Source organism: Mus pahari, chromosome 4, assembly GCF_900095145.1.
Source record: "Mus pahari chromosome 4, PAHARI_EIJ_v1.1, whole genome shotgun sequence".
Classification (NCBI taxonomy): Eukaryota; Metazoa; Chordata; class Mammalia; order Rodentia; family Muridae; genus Mus; species Mus pahari.
The window spans coordinates 104,771,022-104,787,579 of record NC_034593.1 but is presented as its reverse complement, the minus strand read 5'-3'; the positions used below and the strand labels follow the sequence as shown (position 1 = coordinate 104,787,579).

General features: G+C 40.9%; 1 non-coding gene across 1 annotated transcript; it reads left to right on the top strand.

The window, feature by feature from the left end:
• Positions 1 to 14,156: 14,156 nt before the first annotated feature.
• LOC115063916 lies at positions 14,157 to 14,288 on the top strand. Its single transcript, XR_003843782.1, has one exon. It is a non-coding gene; the product is annotated as a small nucleolar RNA SNORA17 (small nucleolar RNA).
• Positions 14,289 to 16,558: the final 2,270 nt, after the last annotated feature.

Below are 16,558 nucleotides of genomic sequence, written 5' to 3'. Positions count from 1 at the left end.
TAGATATAGATATAGATATAGATATAGATATAGATATAGATATAGATATAGATATAGATATAGATATAGATATAGATATAGATATAGATATAGATATATACTTGTTAACCAGGTGGGAGTTTTTCTTCCTTTATCCAACAGCCATTTTTGAGCATTTGCTACGGGGCAAACTCTATGCAAGTCACAGTGCATGCAAAGATACCTGAGATAGTCTAGGTGGCGCTCTCGACTTAGTAGGAAAGTGACATATGAACAGGGAAGCTATTACACAATGAAGTTCATCTTATAAATGGAACAAAATGCTCTGCTAGCCCCTAAACAGATGGACTTGGCTGGCAGCTTTGAGGAATGGCTTATGTACGGGCTGAATGGAGACTCTGTTTAAAGATATTTTCTAGCTGGAAAAACAAAACAAAACAAAACAAAGGAATTGGAAGAGTCAGGTATGTTTATAGAACAGATTATGCCTACATTTTATGAATATACACTTATCTACAAACTCATCAACATGGTACATTAAACACACAAATCCTTTTGCATGTCAATCAAATATAGCCACACAGATGTCTGGAGAGATGATTCCGTGGTTAAGAACACTTAACTATTCTTGCAGAGGACCCAGGGTCAGTTCCCAGAAACTGATGTGGTGGCTAACAATCATCTATAATATCAGTTCCAGAGGATCTATCACTTTTGGGCCACTGAGGGCACCAGGCATACATATGGTACACTTATATACATGCAAGCTAGACACACAGACATAAAATTAAAAAAATGCATCTTAAAAAATTATCTAGATACAACTTAAAAGTCATGAGATAAACTGGAAAGAAAAAAAAAAGACAGTTTGGAATTAGCCTGTGATAGGGAAAGGAAACAGTACTAGACAAGACTATCAGGGAAGATGGCTCGAGGAGAAATCAAGGTCTGGGTTGGAAGGTGTTTTAGAAGGCAGGTGACAAGACTGGGTTCCTTTCCCTGAAGGGAACAGGAAGCCAAGAAGGATTTATAAAGAAAAAAGCACATGCTTGGATTTATGGTTAAACATATAAACTCAGACTATGGTGGAAGAAAACAAATTGAGTGGGGGAGAAACCAGTAGCATGGAGCTGGTGGCAAGAGCAGAAAAATGATTAACCTTGAAAATAATTGGTACTGGTAGCTGAAAAGCAATGTGCTTATGGAAAGAGTTATATCTGTCGAGCCCAGGACAGAGAACTCAATGAAAGAAGCTGAACACTAATACAAGTAAAATGTTTTGCCCATGGTCATAACATGCCCTTCTTCTTTTACAGCCTAGCGTCTCTCAAGTCTATATTATAAATAAAATTTCAGAGTCAGCAGCAGTTGCCTGCTTAGACTTTATGGCTCCAATTAAGTCAGGAGAAACAACACTTGCAGGCAAACATGAAGCGATGCCCTTGCTATATTACCAGAAAATGCGCTCACATAGCTATATCTACAGCATCCAATCTAAGCTTAATAATTGGCGGAGAGCAACTCAAAGAGGTTTCCTTGAAAAATTGTCCTGGGTAAAGCAAGAGCAGCTGAGATCCAGGGCGCAGGAAGGGGAGGAGGTGCCTGCTCGACTGAGATTAACATGTGGTAATTGTTTAATACTGTTAATGGCTATCCACACTCTGAGGAGATGCCAATGGTTAGAACATGACCATAAGGACTCAGAGGAATAGCTCTCTGTAAATCATTGCTGCACAACAATAACAACAACAATGATCATGTTTACTGGACCCGTTTACTTAACCTACCCCTAAATCATCTCGGTTTCATCTGAGGAAGTGTCTGTGTGGTTTAGCCATCTCCCTGGTAGGAACTAAGTTACTAATGAACACAACCCCCACTTCACCCCACAACACATGCCACGCTGATGAAAATTGTAGACTCTGAAACTAGAGCTGGATATGAATCCTGCGTTAGCCCACGGTATGTACCTAAGATGATCACTTTGTTCATGGGCCAATAGGCAAATACAGGGATTTCATGAGGGGGGGGGGAATGTTGATTTTCATTCACAGAGTGAGTCATATTCCTTACTAGATTATTTAACTCCTCACCTACTGAGATAATCCTTTCCTGTGCATTCAAAGGGTCCACAAGTAGTTTTATAACCTTTGTCCAGTTGGAGAAAATTAGCCATATATTTCTTTCCCAAACGTCTTTCACACAGAGTTGTAGGGGAAGTTTCCCTAATTGTTTGGCTGGCTAAATAAAGATGGCAGAAGCTAATTGTTGGGCAAAGATATGGAGGCAGGTTTTCTGGTCTGAGGGAGGAAAGGAGGACATGATAGAGAAAGAGGCCCTTCTTAGCCATGAAAAAGAGAGGAAAGGGGCAAGCCCAACTAGGTCTTTAGGACAATAGATTTCCATGCCCAGCAGTTGTGTCATCTGGTTGATTTTCAATATGAAGATGGTCTGGTGTTTTCCATTTGCGACGATTAAGGTGGGCAAGCAAGGAGGTGTAGCCACGTGACGGTCATTGGCAGTTGGTAGAGCCAGTCACAGAGGTGGATGGTCTGTGGAACTCCAGCAGCAGCTCCAGGAGTTCTCAGGAGGGATGGTTGCAGAGCAGCATGGCAGAGCCAGTCAGAGGAAAGGGAGGTGGGGCAGCCTCTGGAAGGGGCCACCCAACATGACAGCGGCTGTTCTCAGAGCATAGTGGGGAATCTTGGAAAAGTGTTAGCTAGCAGATAGGCTGCTGAATAACGCGTGGAGCTAAGACCGGTGATCTTTGGCAGTTTGGTGGAACTAGCCATGAGAGGTTGAGAGAGCTCCGGTAGAGCTCCAAAGTAGGAGTAAGCGTGGCTTTTTAAAATTACACGCAACAGAAAGTTTCTAATCATGCTCTTCCTAAGTGCCCAACTATCTGGCCAAACCATTGGCCACATCCCAAGAATCGGGAGTCAGGAATCAAGCACATCTGGCCATTTCTCCTTCCAAGGAGCATGCGTCCTGCCTGAAGTTGTGTTCTCTGTGAAGTTTTCTTCTCACCAGTGTCCCTCGGGGTTGTCTTAGAAAGGAGCTGTAGTACTGCCGCTGCCTACTTCTGAATGGCCCCTGCATCTGTGAACCACAGCTCTTGAGGACAAAAGTGCATGGTTGGACACTGAATGTCGGGCGCCAGACTTGGGAAAATAAAGGGGTGGGAGGGACCCGTGTCCTTCCAGAGCTCAGGGGCACTGGGCGGGTAGACAGGGGAGTTAGACTGTACATGTTCACCACGTCCTCCCGGTGGGCATCTGGCTGTGGGAAGTCATAGAACCCCAGTCCACGGGGGCAGGGAGGGAGCAGTCTAGGGTCCCTGGGCCTCAAGGAGACCAAGGACATCGACAGGTTCTAGCTCTTGGGCATCGCAGGACATAGCTGGACAGCGAGGAAGAGCTGAGAACGAAGTGAAGGCCCTGGGGGTGGCTCAGCCCTGGGGATGAAGGGAGGAGGGGAGGGGAGAGGCTGGGTGGTTTCCAAGGGTGAGAGTCTTTGGTCTGGTGTTAGCAGTTGGAAACACTGGGAGGCCTTCCTGCGGGAGGTTAGGCTTGGCTCTTTAGGGAAAGGCCTATTCCGTTGCTCTAGCACAGAGTCTCGATGAGCAGAGACAGTCCATGAGCTTTATTGTAGAAAAGCAGAGAGAGAAGAGTAACAAAGAAGAGGGTGGCCATGGCCAAGTGGAGAAGGGGGTAGGGGGAGGAAGGGGAACAAGGGAACAAGAGGCAGTAGAGAGAACAAGAGAAGCAAGAGAAATAAGAGAGAGGAGGGGCCAAGCAGCACCTTTTTATAGAGGGCCAGGCTACCTTGCTGTAGTCAGGTAACTGTGGGGGTGGAGTCTGGGGGTGCAGTTTACAGTTCCGTCCCTTGTAGAATTTTCTACTAGGTCTCCAGAATAAGCCTTGTTCAATCAGAACACAGACTGCCTTTCTCTGTTCAACAGCAGAAGACATTTTATTACAAGAAGAAATAATAGGCAATTGGAAAACTTCTTGATGTTACTTATTTGTATCTTTAGGAAGGACCTTCTCGGGCCTGATCACATGTATACCACTTCCATTTGATGACGGAGTGTTAGTGTGGACACTCACCACCCTCACGGCTTGGTGAGTTAGACAACATGCAGCTTGCTGTAGGCAGCTCAGTCTACTGTCAAATGTTCAGTTTCCTCAAAGTCCCGATAGCAATGCAAGAGCTGACTCTGCAAGAGAAAACAGCTGTATGCAGATGATAGAATCACCTTGCTCCAAAACCCTAAGTCCCTCTGCTGTGCTCACCTATGAGTACCTGCCAGAGGCCCCAAACACCATCCCTGTCTAGCACCAATACCTCAAGTACCATTGAGTCTGTTGTGTCACATGGTACAAGTGGCATAGAAGCCTGAGAAGAACCCTGCATCTATTAGAGTTTTCCCCACATTCCCTGGCCCACTTAAATCTTAAGAGCCTTCCAAGTCATCAGACATATGGACCATGGTAACATACTAAAGTTAGGGGTATAATGCATCCCGAATTCAAATGTACCACTAAGAATTGTACTTATTAACTTGTATATCTTGTATATGTATTTATTGATGATAGAAGATAGGTCCAACAACCCATCCTTCACCTTATATCAATGGTTCTCAACCTTCCTAATGCTAAGACCCTTAATACAGTTCCTTATGTTGTGGTGACCCCAACTGTAAACTCATGTTGTTCTTACTTTATAAGTGTAATTTTGCTACTGTTATGAATCATAATATAAATATGTTTTTCGATGTTCTTAGGTGATTCCTGTTAAAGGGTCGGTCATTCAAACCCCGAAGGGGACATGGTCCACAGGTTAAGAAACACTTTCTTCGAGGGAACATCTCTAAGGTCTTTCATGGTTGGACTTACTTCCTACCATCTAAGAGGATGCTTTACTAACAAGTCAAGAGTGGCTGCTACCAAGTGAGCAGTGTTTATGGTGGGAGAAATAGAAGATCAAGATCCCTCCAAACTACCTGATGACATGGGGGCTAGAGGCCCTTGAGGGAGGAGAATGAGGTACATTGACAGCCTTTCCTGTAGAAAGAAAATTGCTTCTACTGATCTTTATGGACGAGAAGCAGTAAGAAAGCATTTAATTTTAACGGGTGTCATACCAATTACCTCTGTCAACACTATGTTCATTCAGGGACTGCTTGAGCATCTATACATGTAAAATGGACTCTTCGCTATTGACTCACCCAGATGCAGCTAAGTCTAGGTAGACTGTAGGAAATGCCAAAAATCTGAGTAGGGTACCTAGGGAACTTCAGGAGTTTGCACTGAGGAGTAGTACAAATAACTTCTCATTATTTTCTACTAAAGGAAACAAAACATGAGGTGACATTTACAATTAGCTTAGGCAAACACTAGCACATCAAAGGAACACACCTACTGTTAGGACTTAGGAATATGATCTTGGTCCTGTTTAAGAGCCAATAATTTTCCTCCTAGGTCATTACCTTTCACAAAGTTAGTGTGAGCATGTCAGGGCGCTCTCTTCAAGCCCTTACTTTCAAGGGCATTCATTTATCACAGTTCATACAACTCTTTCTAGAAGGATACCTGGTGGGAAGAATAATTTTCAATTATGCCCCATCCTTAATTCACAGTAAGTTCACAACTTTCTTACACAGGCTCCCATACTGCACATGCCACATTTATTTCATTGTTGAGTGATCTGTACACCTCTTCTATGTCTTCATTGACAGCACCACGTTCCCAAAGTACATAAGTTGTCTCTGGCTGCCCACAGACAGCATGGTGGAGAATAGTGTTACCACCTGTTGGAGACCAGGCTGGAATACACCAGGCCTTGGACAGCTCTCACCTAGTAGCCATATAGTTCTTTGTTGAGAGCTGAGTTGCCCCCTCCTTCCCAAGGCTGTTCAACACCCTCCCTGCCAAGACTGCTCTATCACCCTCCTCCCAAGACTACTGTCTTAAGCTGACACCTGGGAGGATCCGGAACTCTGAGATTAGCTGCCTGGTGTTCCTGAGCAGTGACGCCAAGACTCTGAGAAAAATCACAAGAAGTTTCAAGTCTGCAGTCAGCATCCCCCCATTTGTCCTTCGCTCTGTTTCTTGTGATCGTTTCTCAACCCCTCCCCACTCCCCCTCACAGTGTTTATAACCAAATGTTCAAGCTGGCAATAAACGAAGCCTTGACAACTCTTTGCTTGGCTTCCCTCTACTTTCCTGCTCATTTCACCTCAGGTTCGTGATTCCCCTCGACCCACAGAATAACTTGTCCCATGGGCCAGGAAAACCACCACTGTCTCAATCAGTACCATGTTTGAGAAGATAGTAGACAATATTCCCTTGGAATCTTTGGGCCGCCTGTGAGTTTTATAACTTCAAGAGCACTGGCTGAAGGAATCTCAGACAAACATTCCACACATGCCCTAATTACTTATATTAAAACAAACTTCACTCATTCTTACACTAGTGACTTAAAACCTTCTCATGCTGAAACTTATGGCTATGTGCAGTCTACCTTCGTTCATCAGTGAATTGCAGTTGTGTTCATTATGCACTTTGATGTCATAGTGTCCACCACAAGAGTAGCCGAGTCAGTTTGTCAGTAGCAGCAGGCAACATGAAGAGCTGCTCTGTTTTCCACATATGTATAATCCACCCTGTCAGCACCCTGACTGAGGTACTGGAGCTCTTTGTCTCTGACTCTTAGAGCTATTCCTGTCAAATTCCCAGAATTCTATGAGGCATATCTGTGGAAACTTCCAGGCCCAAAGCACTTAAAGCTCCCTGTCTTCAAGAAACTCTAAGGGGTTCTCATGTCTTCTCTTATTGCCATCTCTAGAAGTTTAGAGTCCATGATGCTGGGGGAGAGGCACCATGGAGCCAGAAGTGGATGTTGAAAGCAGAAGCTGTGGCTCTTGTCTACTGACTTCTGAGAGCATTATATCCCAATTATGTATCCTGAGGATGGCAAAATGAAAAAGTTAATTTTTAGGGATTCATTGGACCTACTGCAAGTGGGCCTTGGGTGGAGATCCCATTGGCCAATTATCCTGTATCGTTCCTGCTTTAACTAGAGGGCCACAGTGCTGTTTGCAGTCACCTAAAATCAATTTCAATTCAAAGGCAGTGTCTAGTAGGCCCTTCAAAATCAGTGAAATACCATAAATCCTTTTGGTAAATAATCAGAAAAAATTTACCAGCAAAGCCTTGAAGAATTGTAGCAAGGTCTTTTCTCAGGGACCCTGGACTCCCCTTTATTTCTGCATCTGTAAACTGGTCCCAGTCTAGAAATTGTTTGAGGGGCAGTGCTCTCTGTTGGTATAATTCAATACAGCATTTTATCAACTTGTTCTGGGATTGCTCTGCCTATAGATCAAATGTCCCCATCAAATTTGAAGGATTGATTGCTTAATGTTCAAAAACTATAAAAACAAAAACCCCAAAACAAAACAGGTCTTACTATGTAGCTCTGGCAGCCCTGAAACTCAGTTTTATGAAGAGCAGGTTGGTTTTGAACTCACAGAGCTCTGCCTTCTGCCTGCCTCTCCTCTTCAGTGCTAGGATTAAATGCATGTAATTTAACCACTATGCCAGCTGAGGAAATATATTTGGGTTCATAGCATGATACTTCAGAATTTAAATTGATTTCTTTTATTCACAAATTCATGCTCTTGCATGTAAAACTGAGTTTCACATATTTGTCTTCAATATTGGACTGAGTGTGAGAAACTGAATTGACTTTGGAAACTGCAGGGAGGTCATTTTATGGCATCAGCATACTATAGTCACACTATTTTTAGGCCTTTCTATGTTATCTTGTGCACAGAGTTGTTTTGGGAAGCTATGTGAGACGACTGTTGTTAGTGACACATAGCTGGAGTTGAGCCAAGCAATGATTATGAAATTGGAGACAAGATGTTCAACAATCTCATGAGTTGTGGGGGTGGAAGTGGCTCGTTTCTGTGACCCCAGTACTTGGGAGTCAAGGTCAAAAGGATTAGTTCAAGATCTGGGCATGGTGGCGCATGCCTCTAATCCCAGCACTAATGAGGCAGAGGCAAGCAGAACTCTGAGTTCTAGACCAGGTTTAAATACCAAGATCCAAGAGAGAGAGAGAGAGAGAGAGAGAGAGAGAGAGAGAGAGAGAGAGAGAGAGAGAGAGAGAAAGATCAAGGCCATCCTTGACTGTGTGATGAGTCTGAGACCACATTGAGATACACAAAGCAAACAAGCAAACACAACATCCAGCTCCACGGAGATGCTCTGCACCAAGGTCTTATCCTTTATCCCATTATATTGGACTAGGAATTTTCAACTTCACTTCTTTCTGAATGTAGATACCAGTCAAGCCAGTTTTGAATGACCTGAAAAGTAGCTTAAAATAACAAAACCTGACTGCTTGTTCAAAAGTAACATGTTATGCTGAGGCCTTGTTTTATCAGAACTAGGAGTCAGAGACACATATGTAAGGTCCTGCAGAATACAGCAGTAAATTGTAGATGTGCAGTTACCACTGTATTTGGAAGGTGAGCTATTTAAAGAAAAGATTGACTAAAAAAAATTAAAGTCAAAAGTAGTAGGATATCCCATGTGAAACATACACACACACACACACACACACACACACACACACACACACACACACACAAGATTTTGACAGGCAAAAGAATGAAGTTAAGAAAGAAATACCAGTCAAGCTAACAATTTGAAAGCAGAATTATGCTTGTGCACTTGATTCTCTCAACAAGACTGGCAGTAGAAATAGAAAATACCTGTGCTGTCCACAATGTTTGGTTCCTAGGGTGTATCTCAATAAGCTCCCACTCTTCACCTATTGGAAATTTAAATGATGGCTTGATTTCTGGAGATGTGAACTCCAGAATTAGTACTGCTGTGCGTCTTTAGTTGTTTGTTGATGCCTCGAACTAATGTTGTGTAGTGCTGCGCATTACATAGGTGCTAGTACTGTACGCTGCTGCTGTATTTATTTACAGGACTGTGTTTTTTCATAATGAGTTATATGTCCAAGTTTTATTCAATTTTTGGGTGAGAAGCAGTTTAGACCCTGGATATCATGAGGAACAGATTGCTGAGGATGAAATTTATGTGACTTGTGATAAGAGGTTGATTCCTGTGTAAAATAATCTCATCCTTGTCCTAGGCAGGAAAACAAGAGATAGCAGTATGTGAAGCCTTTGTAAACTAGTGCCCCTTCCTGAATCAAAAGTATATGTGTGTGTGAGGGGGGAATAAATATAGCCAAGTTCAAGGACTGTAGGTTCAAGTGAATGGGAGAAGGTAAATGAAAATAGACCACACAGAAGATAAAGTAAAAGAAAAGAAACAAAAGGAAGGAAATATACTCAAGAAAGCAATTACCATTGTCAGAGTGAAGGTGACTCAGTAGAAAAAAAAAAGAAAAAATTTCCTGTTTTTATAATATTGAGGTAACATACAATTGTCATAAAGAAAAAAAAGCCTCTAAAAATGTAGTATGTCTAGAAAAAACTAAGAGTTTTCCATTGTATAAGTCATTTTTGAGTAAGTCAGCAGCTGGGATTTACTTGCTGATTTCTTTTTTTAAAAATATTCAATTATGAGCTTCATATAATGTGTTCTGTTTATATCCGCCTCCCAAACTCTTCCCAGATCCACCCTCCATCCCCTACCCATACAACTTTGTGTTGTTTTGTTTTGTTTTGTTTGTTTGTTTGTTTTTTTAAATCAAGACCAGTTTGTGCTGCCCAATTATCCTCGGATGTGTGGTCTTCCATGGAAGTGTGGTTGACTTTACCGGGGGCAACACTCTTAGACAAAATTATTTCCCCTGTTCTCAGCAGCTAAAAACTGCCATTAATTCCTCAGCTTGTGGTAGACTTCTGTGACTAGTCTCTCTCTATGTCCTAGGATTTGCTCTGGCTTGGACTTGTACAAGTTTAGGACACTCTGAAACAAGCACTGTGAGTTCATATGTGCTCCTCTATGTCCAGAAGACACTCTTTCCTCAAGTCATGCACTACCAATGCTTTACAGTCTTTCTCCCCTTCTTCCTCAATGTCCTCGGTGCCTTGGAAAGGGGTTTGTTATGTATGTGAATGTTTATGTGTATGTGTATATTATGTTATGTATATGTATGTGTGTGTGTGTGTGTGTGTGTGTGTGTGTATCCTTTAGGACCAAATATTCTGCAGTTTCCTGTCCTCTATACCTCTATACCTTGGCTAGTGTAGATCACTATGTTAGTCACCATCTACTGCAAATAGAAATTTCCAAGATAAGGGTTAAGAGCTATGTGGAACTATAGGTATAATGATAAGGAGTCAATTTAAAACTTCCCCCATTTAGTAGCATAGCAATAGTAGGTTCTCCCTAGGATATAATTTATCTAGCTAGAGGTTATGAGCCCATAATGGTACTGGTACCACACAGGAAACTCATTTTGTGAAGCTGGGTTTAAATCCAATAAGAAAATTGTTGGTTGCTCCCATGATGTTCATGCCAATACAGCACCAGTAGGCATGCCTCTCTAGGTCAGTAATTACTATAGCTCTAAGGGTTCATAGATGATTGTGACTGATAATTTTCATCATTATGAAAGCTAGCCAGTAAAGATGAAGTTTCCAGGTCATATCAGCTTGTTTTTGCCATGTCCTATGGCTCAAGTTTGTAGAGTCTTTAGTAATAGGATCTTACCATCATTTTGCAGATGGTAACAAAACAACGGCAGTAGACTTTAGCATTTTGGTTTCTATAGGACTTCACTGGTCCACAACTGCAAAAGAAATAAAGCATTGCTGGCACATTTTTTATTAGTTTACCTCTAGCGTTTAGTAGAAGCATTGATGCCCATGTATTGGGAAACTCTACCTTAACTTTTATATGAATATATATTTGTAAACTATAGTAGTAGATTTTCATACACTATATCATAGATCATATAATTAACATGCACAAGATTTGCAGATTATAATATCATAACAAGGCTATGCTATAGGGAAATATTCAAACATGACTCTATATAAACTAATTTCAATGGAGCAATTTCCAAAACACAATATAAGATAAACAGAGCTTGGGGCACTGTGCAAGCACCTATTCTAGAGCTGTACTCAAGATACAAGTTAGACTACTCTAAGAGCTGACAAAGGTTGTTGGTAGTATGAGGGTCATGTAGACTTATTAAACACAAAATTTGCATGAGTTATTTCTGAAAATTATTGGTAGGACAGAGAATTAACCATAATTCAATGGTCAGAAAAAGACTTAGCAGAAATGTGAACTTGAGCAAACTTAAAAGTACGCTGAAGCCTTACTCACTGATGAGAACGTGGTTACAGTGAACCCTGGGAGTCTGGGCCAGTTAGAGCTTGTTCTGTCATTGAGGCTCCCACAGGAAACAGGCAATGCAAGTGACCATCTTTGATCCACTTTTACCATGGCTAAGGTCTTTTTCTAAGCACAACACCATCAATTCCTTCATGAAACATGCAAGGAGAAAAGCAGACACTTAGCTGGTCAGTAAGACGATGACAATGATCAAGATAAACATTTTTCTCACTGCCCGGAATTATGACTTAATCAGGAAGAACATGTTTTATGTTTGAAGAACGTGTCCTGTGGAGCACGCACCCTGGGATGCTGCAGCTGAAAACTGGAATGAGCATTGAATTGGAAACAATAAAATGTCGACAGGAAGAAAGCAAACCAAATAAAAGGATTCTTGAAATGCTCTTAGAATTGAAAGGAGGCCAACCGTGAGCAGAGAGAGGAGGAGGACCGGCAGAGGGGACTGTGGCTGGAGAACAGCTTTGTCTTCAGCAGTAGTGCTTCAGTCCCCAGAGCCACCCAGAAGCATAACCCTGTTCTTGGAGCAGTATATCTACTCTCTAAAGGAATTGTGGGAGGGGAGGGTCAATGACTGAAGTGTAAATATATAAAATGATAATTTTTAAAAGTGTCTCCTGACCTTACTTTCCAGACTGATGTCCCCAATAAAATCCTATGTGAACCCAAACTAATGGATCTTGATGATTATTTCATGCATTGCCATTAAAGGTTTTGAAGCAGTGATGTGAAGTAACCGGGTTTTCATTTTAATATCATGTCAGTCTTTCTGTATAAAGACACTTTAGACAGGGTAACTGTTCAGGTAGCGGTAGAGCAAACCCCAGAGGATAGTGATGTTGCTAGGGTGGCCTGCATCTATTGATGTAGATTTATACCTAGCGAGGCCAGCCAGAGAAAAAGAGTAGTCTGTACATCTGGAGAGGGGCAGGTGATTAAGTATATTCAAAAGGTAAAATAACAATTGATAGGGCATTTAAGATAAATTATATAGATGATTTTAAATATATTTTCTGAAGCTTTTATGAAATAAAGGTTGATTTTGTAAAGTTATTCACTTATATTCATATTAACTTCTTTAGACTAACACTTTTTGAGTATGCAAATTATCTCAGGGATGGTTATTTCAACCCACGGGAGACTCTGGAAAATCTAAAAGTAGTAGCCCCTGAACCAGTGCTAGTTCAACACCAGAAATATGGGTCCACAGGAGAGAACATTAGGGAGTCTCTAACTTGGAGCTGCAAGAGGAAGAACTGGGAAAGTGTGTTCTTTCTACTTTACAAATTTTGTTGGGGCTTAAAACAGGAAGTAGGAGATGAATGACATGCCCCAGACAGCTCGTGCTAAAAATAAAACATGTCTCCTTAAAATGAAATTTTTAAAAAGGTCAGGAATTTAAACTTTGGTCTCATTAATATTCAGATATCACCAAAGTGGTTAGTCATCCTGAGGACTGATGGATGGCTCACTTCATTTAGGGACCATTTCATCTCCAATGAGCAAGAGTGCCAAACATAAAATAAAATGAAATAAATTAAAATAAAATAAAAGGAATTATTAAAAATGTCCCTATTATCTGACTACGAAAGTGGAAGTTTTAATTTCTAAGCAGAAAGCAGTAGTGATAGTTTGGCTCTGTGGTCAGTTCTTAAGTGAGAATCAGGTAACCCGTTCTTTCCTAGTTGACTCTAAGTGCCTGATTGATGCCTTCAAGGGAAAGAGTTCAGACTGGAAATGTCAGAGTAAACCATAGGGAGCTCAGCCATGGTGAATGGCAACCCATATAATCTCTGTCTCGCCTTCTTGCCAACATGCCTGCTCTGTCCATGTGCCATTGTGCCAGCACAAGAATGGCTGACAACAGAGGCTGGATGATGTAATGATTATCATCTTGGTTGTTTAGCGCCTCTTTCATACAATATGTTCATATGTGAAAAACAGTCTTCATACTTCCTATCCAGTTCTTCAGGAGATCTCCCACATGGCTTGCCTCTAAATTTTCCTATTCTTTATTTTCAGGTATTTCTTTTTCCAGACCCCTACTAAACAGTTGAAAGAATACTTGACTTGTATACATTCTTATTTGGAGCATCTCTCCCAGTTAAGGATAAACACACAGTATATAGTGATCTGCTTATTGGAAAGATAACACCCACTGCTGATTTTTAGGGCTATCCATCCATAGGACTGTGGCACCACGGCACTGTGGTGCAGCAGTCTTTAGAAATCTGCAGGTCTACATTGAATCAACATATCGACAAATTAACATGGCCTTTTTTATCTTTCACCAGCTTGCTGTAATGGAATCCCTGTCTTTGTTGAGACAGGTATAAGCTAATGACTTGGGGGCCTATGCAACAATGATGGATGATAATGTAGTTCTGGAACATTCATACAGCTACTTGTGTCTTTTAGTCATGTTCCTTCATCACTACAGACATCCATGCCAATGTCATAGTTGATTCTATGTAATCTTGTGAGTCAGTTGGTTTGACAAAACTTGAATGTGTAAGAAGCAACTCTTGCCAAGTGTTTGTCACCTCCCTCATTTGTAATATTTAATGCTCCTTTCATGTTACTTAGACACTAATGATTTCCCTTCTTCTACTCCTCTACTGATAACAATAAAGATGGCAGTTTTCTAGACCTTTGTTAGGTAACTAGATTACTAGATTATTCTCAATGGCGAAAACACAGATTCTAAAATAAAATTTTATAATTAAAATTTATAATACACACACACACACACACACACACACATTAAGTTTTCCAAAGACATTTGGTCTTTGGGAAATATAGCATGGATAAAAATAATCCATACCTGACCCAAGAGCCATTGCAGGTGTGGCTGCTGAGTCACATGTGTGTCGGTAGGTGGCAGAGAGGAGAGAGGCTATGTCTATTCTCAGTGTTTGAACCTATGAACATCTGAATAATTAGTAGCTTAACATTCCCTGAAAAAAGTGAGTCTGACATGACAACCAGTCCAACTGGGCTCCCAGGACAGGGATCAAGTCACAGCTAAAGAACCCTCCCTGGGCAAGAGAACAGAAGAGCTGACCCACCCTATCCAGCTGCAGTACTCCAGAGAGCCGGTCTGCACACAGTGGGAGTTGCCACTGAGCCAGCTTGAGGACACGGGAGAGCTGGTCCAACCACTACTCTCATCTCCCATGTGGTGACCTGGACAAGGGAGAACTCCCTCCACCCCATAGCTCCTCACCCACTGTAGCAGGCAGGAGACTTAGCCCTGGGGTCATAGAGCAAGAGAGCTGGCCCTGCCCCATACCAACTGCAGTATGCTGGAGAGCGGGCCCCGCATGCAAAAAAAAAAAAATGTTGTATGGTTGTATAGTGAGATTTATTACTGTTGTTGTTATTTAAATCACCACTAAAGTTTCGTTTAGCACCTTACAGTTGCTTATTACTGACTGCACAAAATCAGTCTTGCAGATGAATATGTGAAATAGTTTATGGATAACAAAATAAGGAAACTGATCTTAATTTTAGTATCATATTTAAAACTACACTGGAGTCATATATTATATTTGGATGAAGACATAATAATACTACTCATGAATTGTATCTTTTTAATAAACTAACTCACTAGTTAAACCATTATGTTTCTCAACTCTTACTTTTTTAGAACTCTTATGAAAATGGACCCTTCATTTCTTCAGAATTTCAAGGGTTATGGAGCTGCAGGAAATGAGGTTCAAACATAGGAAGACCAATGATTTAGAGACTTAGATAACAGAGTTTTTAAGGAAAGTATTTAAGTTGTGTGAACAAAGAGCTCATGGGAGAACCAGCAGATGATGTCATAGACACAAAAGCAAGAAAGTCTCTGGGGGATGAACCCTGAGAAGTCGTCACAGAGCAGAGGTATCTTTGAGATTGGTAACTAATGAGAAGTACATGAGAAGCAAAAGTAAGCTGATAAAAAATGAAGTACCTTTTTCTTTTTTTTACCATTTTAAAACTGTTTTATTAGTATATATCAATTGCACACAATAACAGATCTACTTAGAGCAGCTTCACACATATATGTACAATGTATTTAGATCACATTCACCTCTGATTACCCTGAAGAAGCCTGTGAAGAAAGAAGGAGGATATTTTCAAACGATGTTAATGCCGTGCTCCGCATAACTTTTTCTTTTGTTGTGATAAAGTTAGCAGCAACTTCCAAGAGCTTTTTGCCCAAATATAGATATACAATAGTTGTATGTACATTGGCCTTTTATCCTATAATCTTATTGAATTCATTTATAATTTCTAGTAGGTTTGTACTGGGCTTTCTTTTCTTTTTCTTTTTTTGGTTGGTAGTGAGTTTTTTGTTTTGTTTTTTGTTTTTTCAATTTCCTTAGTATTTTCTAGGTAAGTAGGTGAGTAATTATGCTATTTGATTTCCCCCCTTACTTCCAGATATGTGCTTTTCTTCTCCTTTCTTATTGTATTGGTGAACACAATATAATACCCAGTGAGGGTGGTATGGGAACATATCCTTGCCTTGTGCCTGAACTTAAAGGGACATGTTCTACTTCAGTCTTTCCCAGTATTTTTGTAAATAAATGAGCATTTCGGTGATTAGCTTTTGCATTAAGAAAATTTTTCTTTATTTGCACTTTAGTACAAATTTTATAAAATATTGTATGCATTTCACTTATCTATTGAGATTATGTGGTTTTCGGTTTTGCATATTAATGTGATGATTCATGTGTTTTAATAGGAATATGACTTTGCTTCCCCAGGATAAGTGCCACTCAATCATGGCATCAAATCCTGTAAAGTATCCTGTGTGTTTGTCTGTGTGTGTGTGTGTGTGTGTGTGTGTATTCAAAAGTCTTCATATATAGTGAATTGGGAAGTATTTCTTCTCTTCTATTGTCTATAAGAAGCTATTGCAGTTAGCATTTCATCTTTCTAAACAGTTTAGTTGACTTGCCTTTTAAAGCGCATAACCATGTCACTTTTTGATTGGCAGTATTAAGACTGAGTTTCTCCATTGCTCCTGGGAGTGCAAATTAATCCAGCCACTATGGAAAGCAATGTGGTTGTTCCTCAGAAGGTTGGAGATCGGTCTACCTCAAGGTGCCCTGTTCTACCGTAAGGATGCCTGTCCAACTCTGCTGTTAGTGGTTTTATTCCTAACAGCCTGAAACTGGAAACGTGAGATGACCCTCAACTGAAGAATGGACCTCAAGGTGCCCTGTTCTACC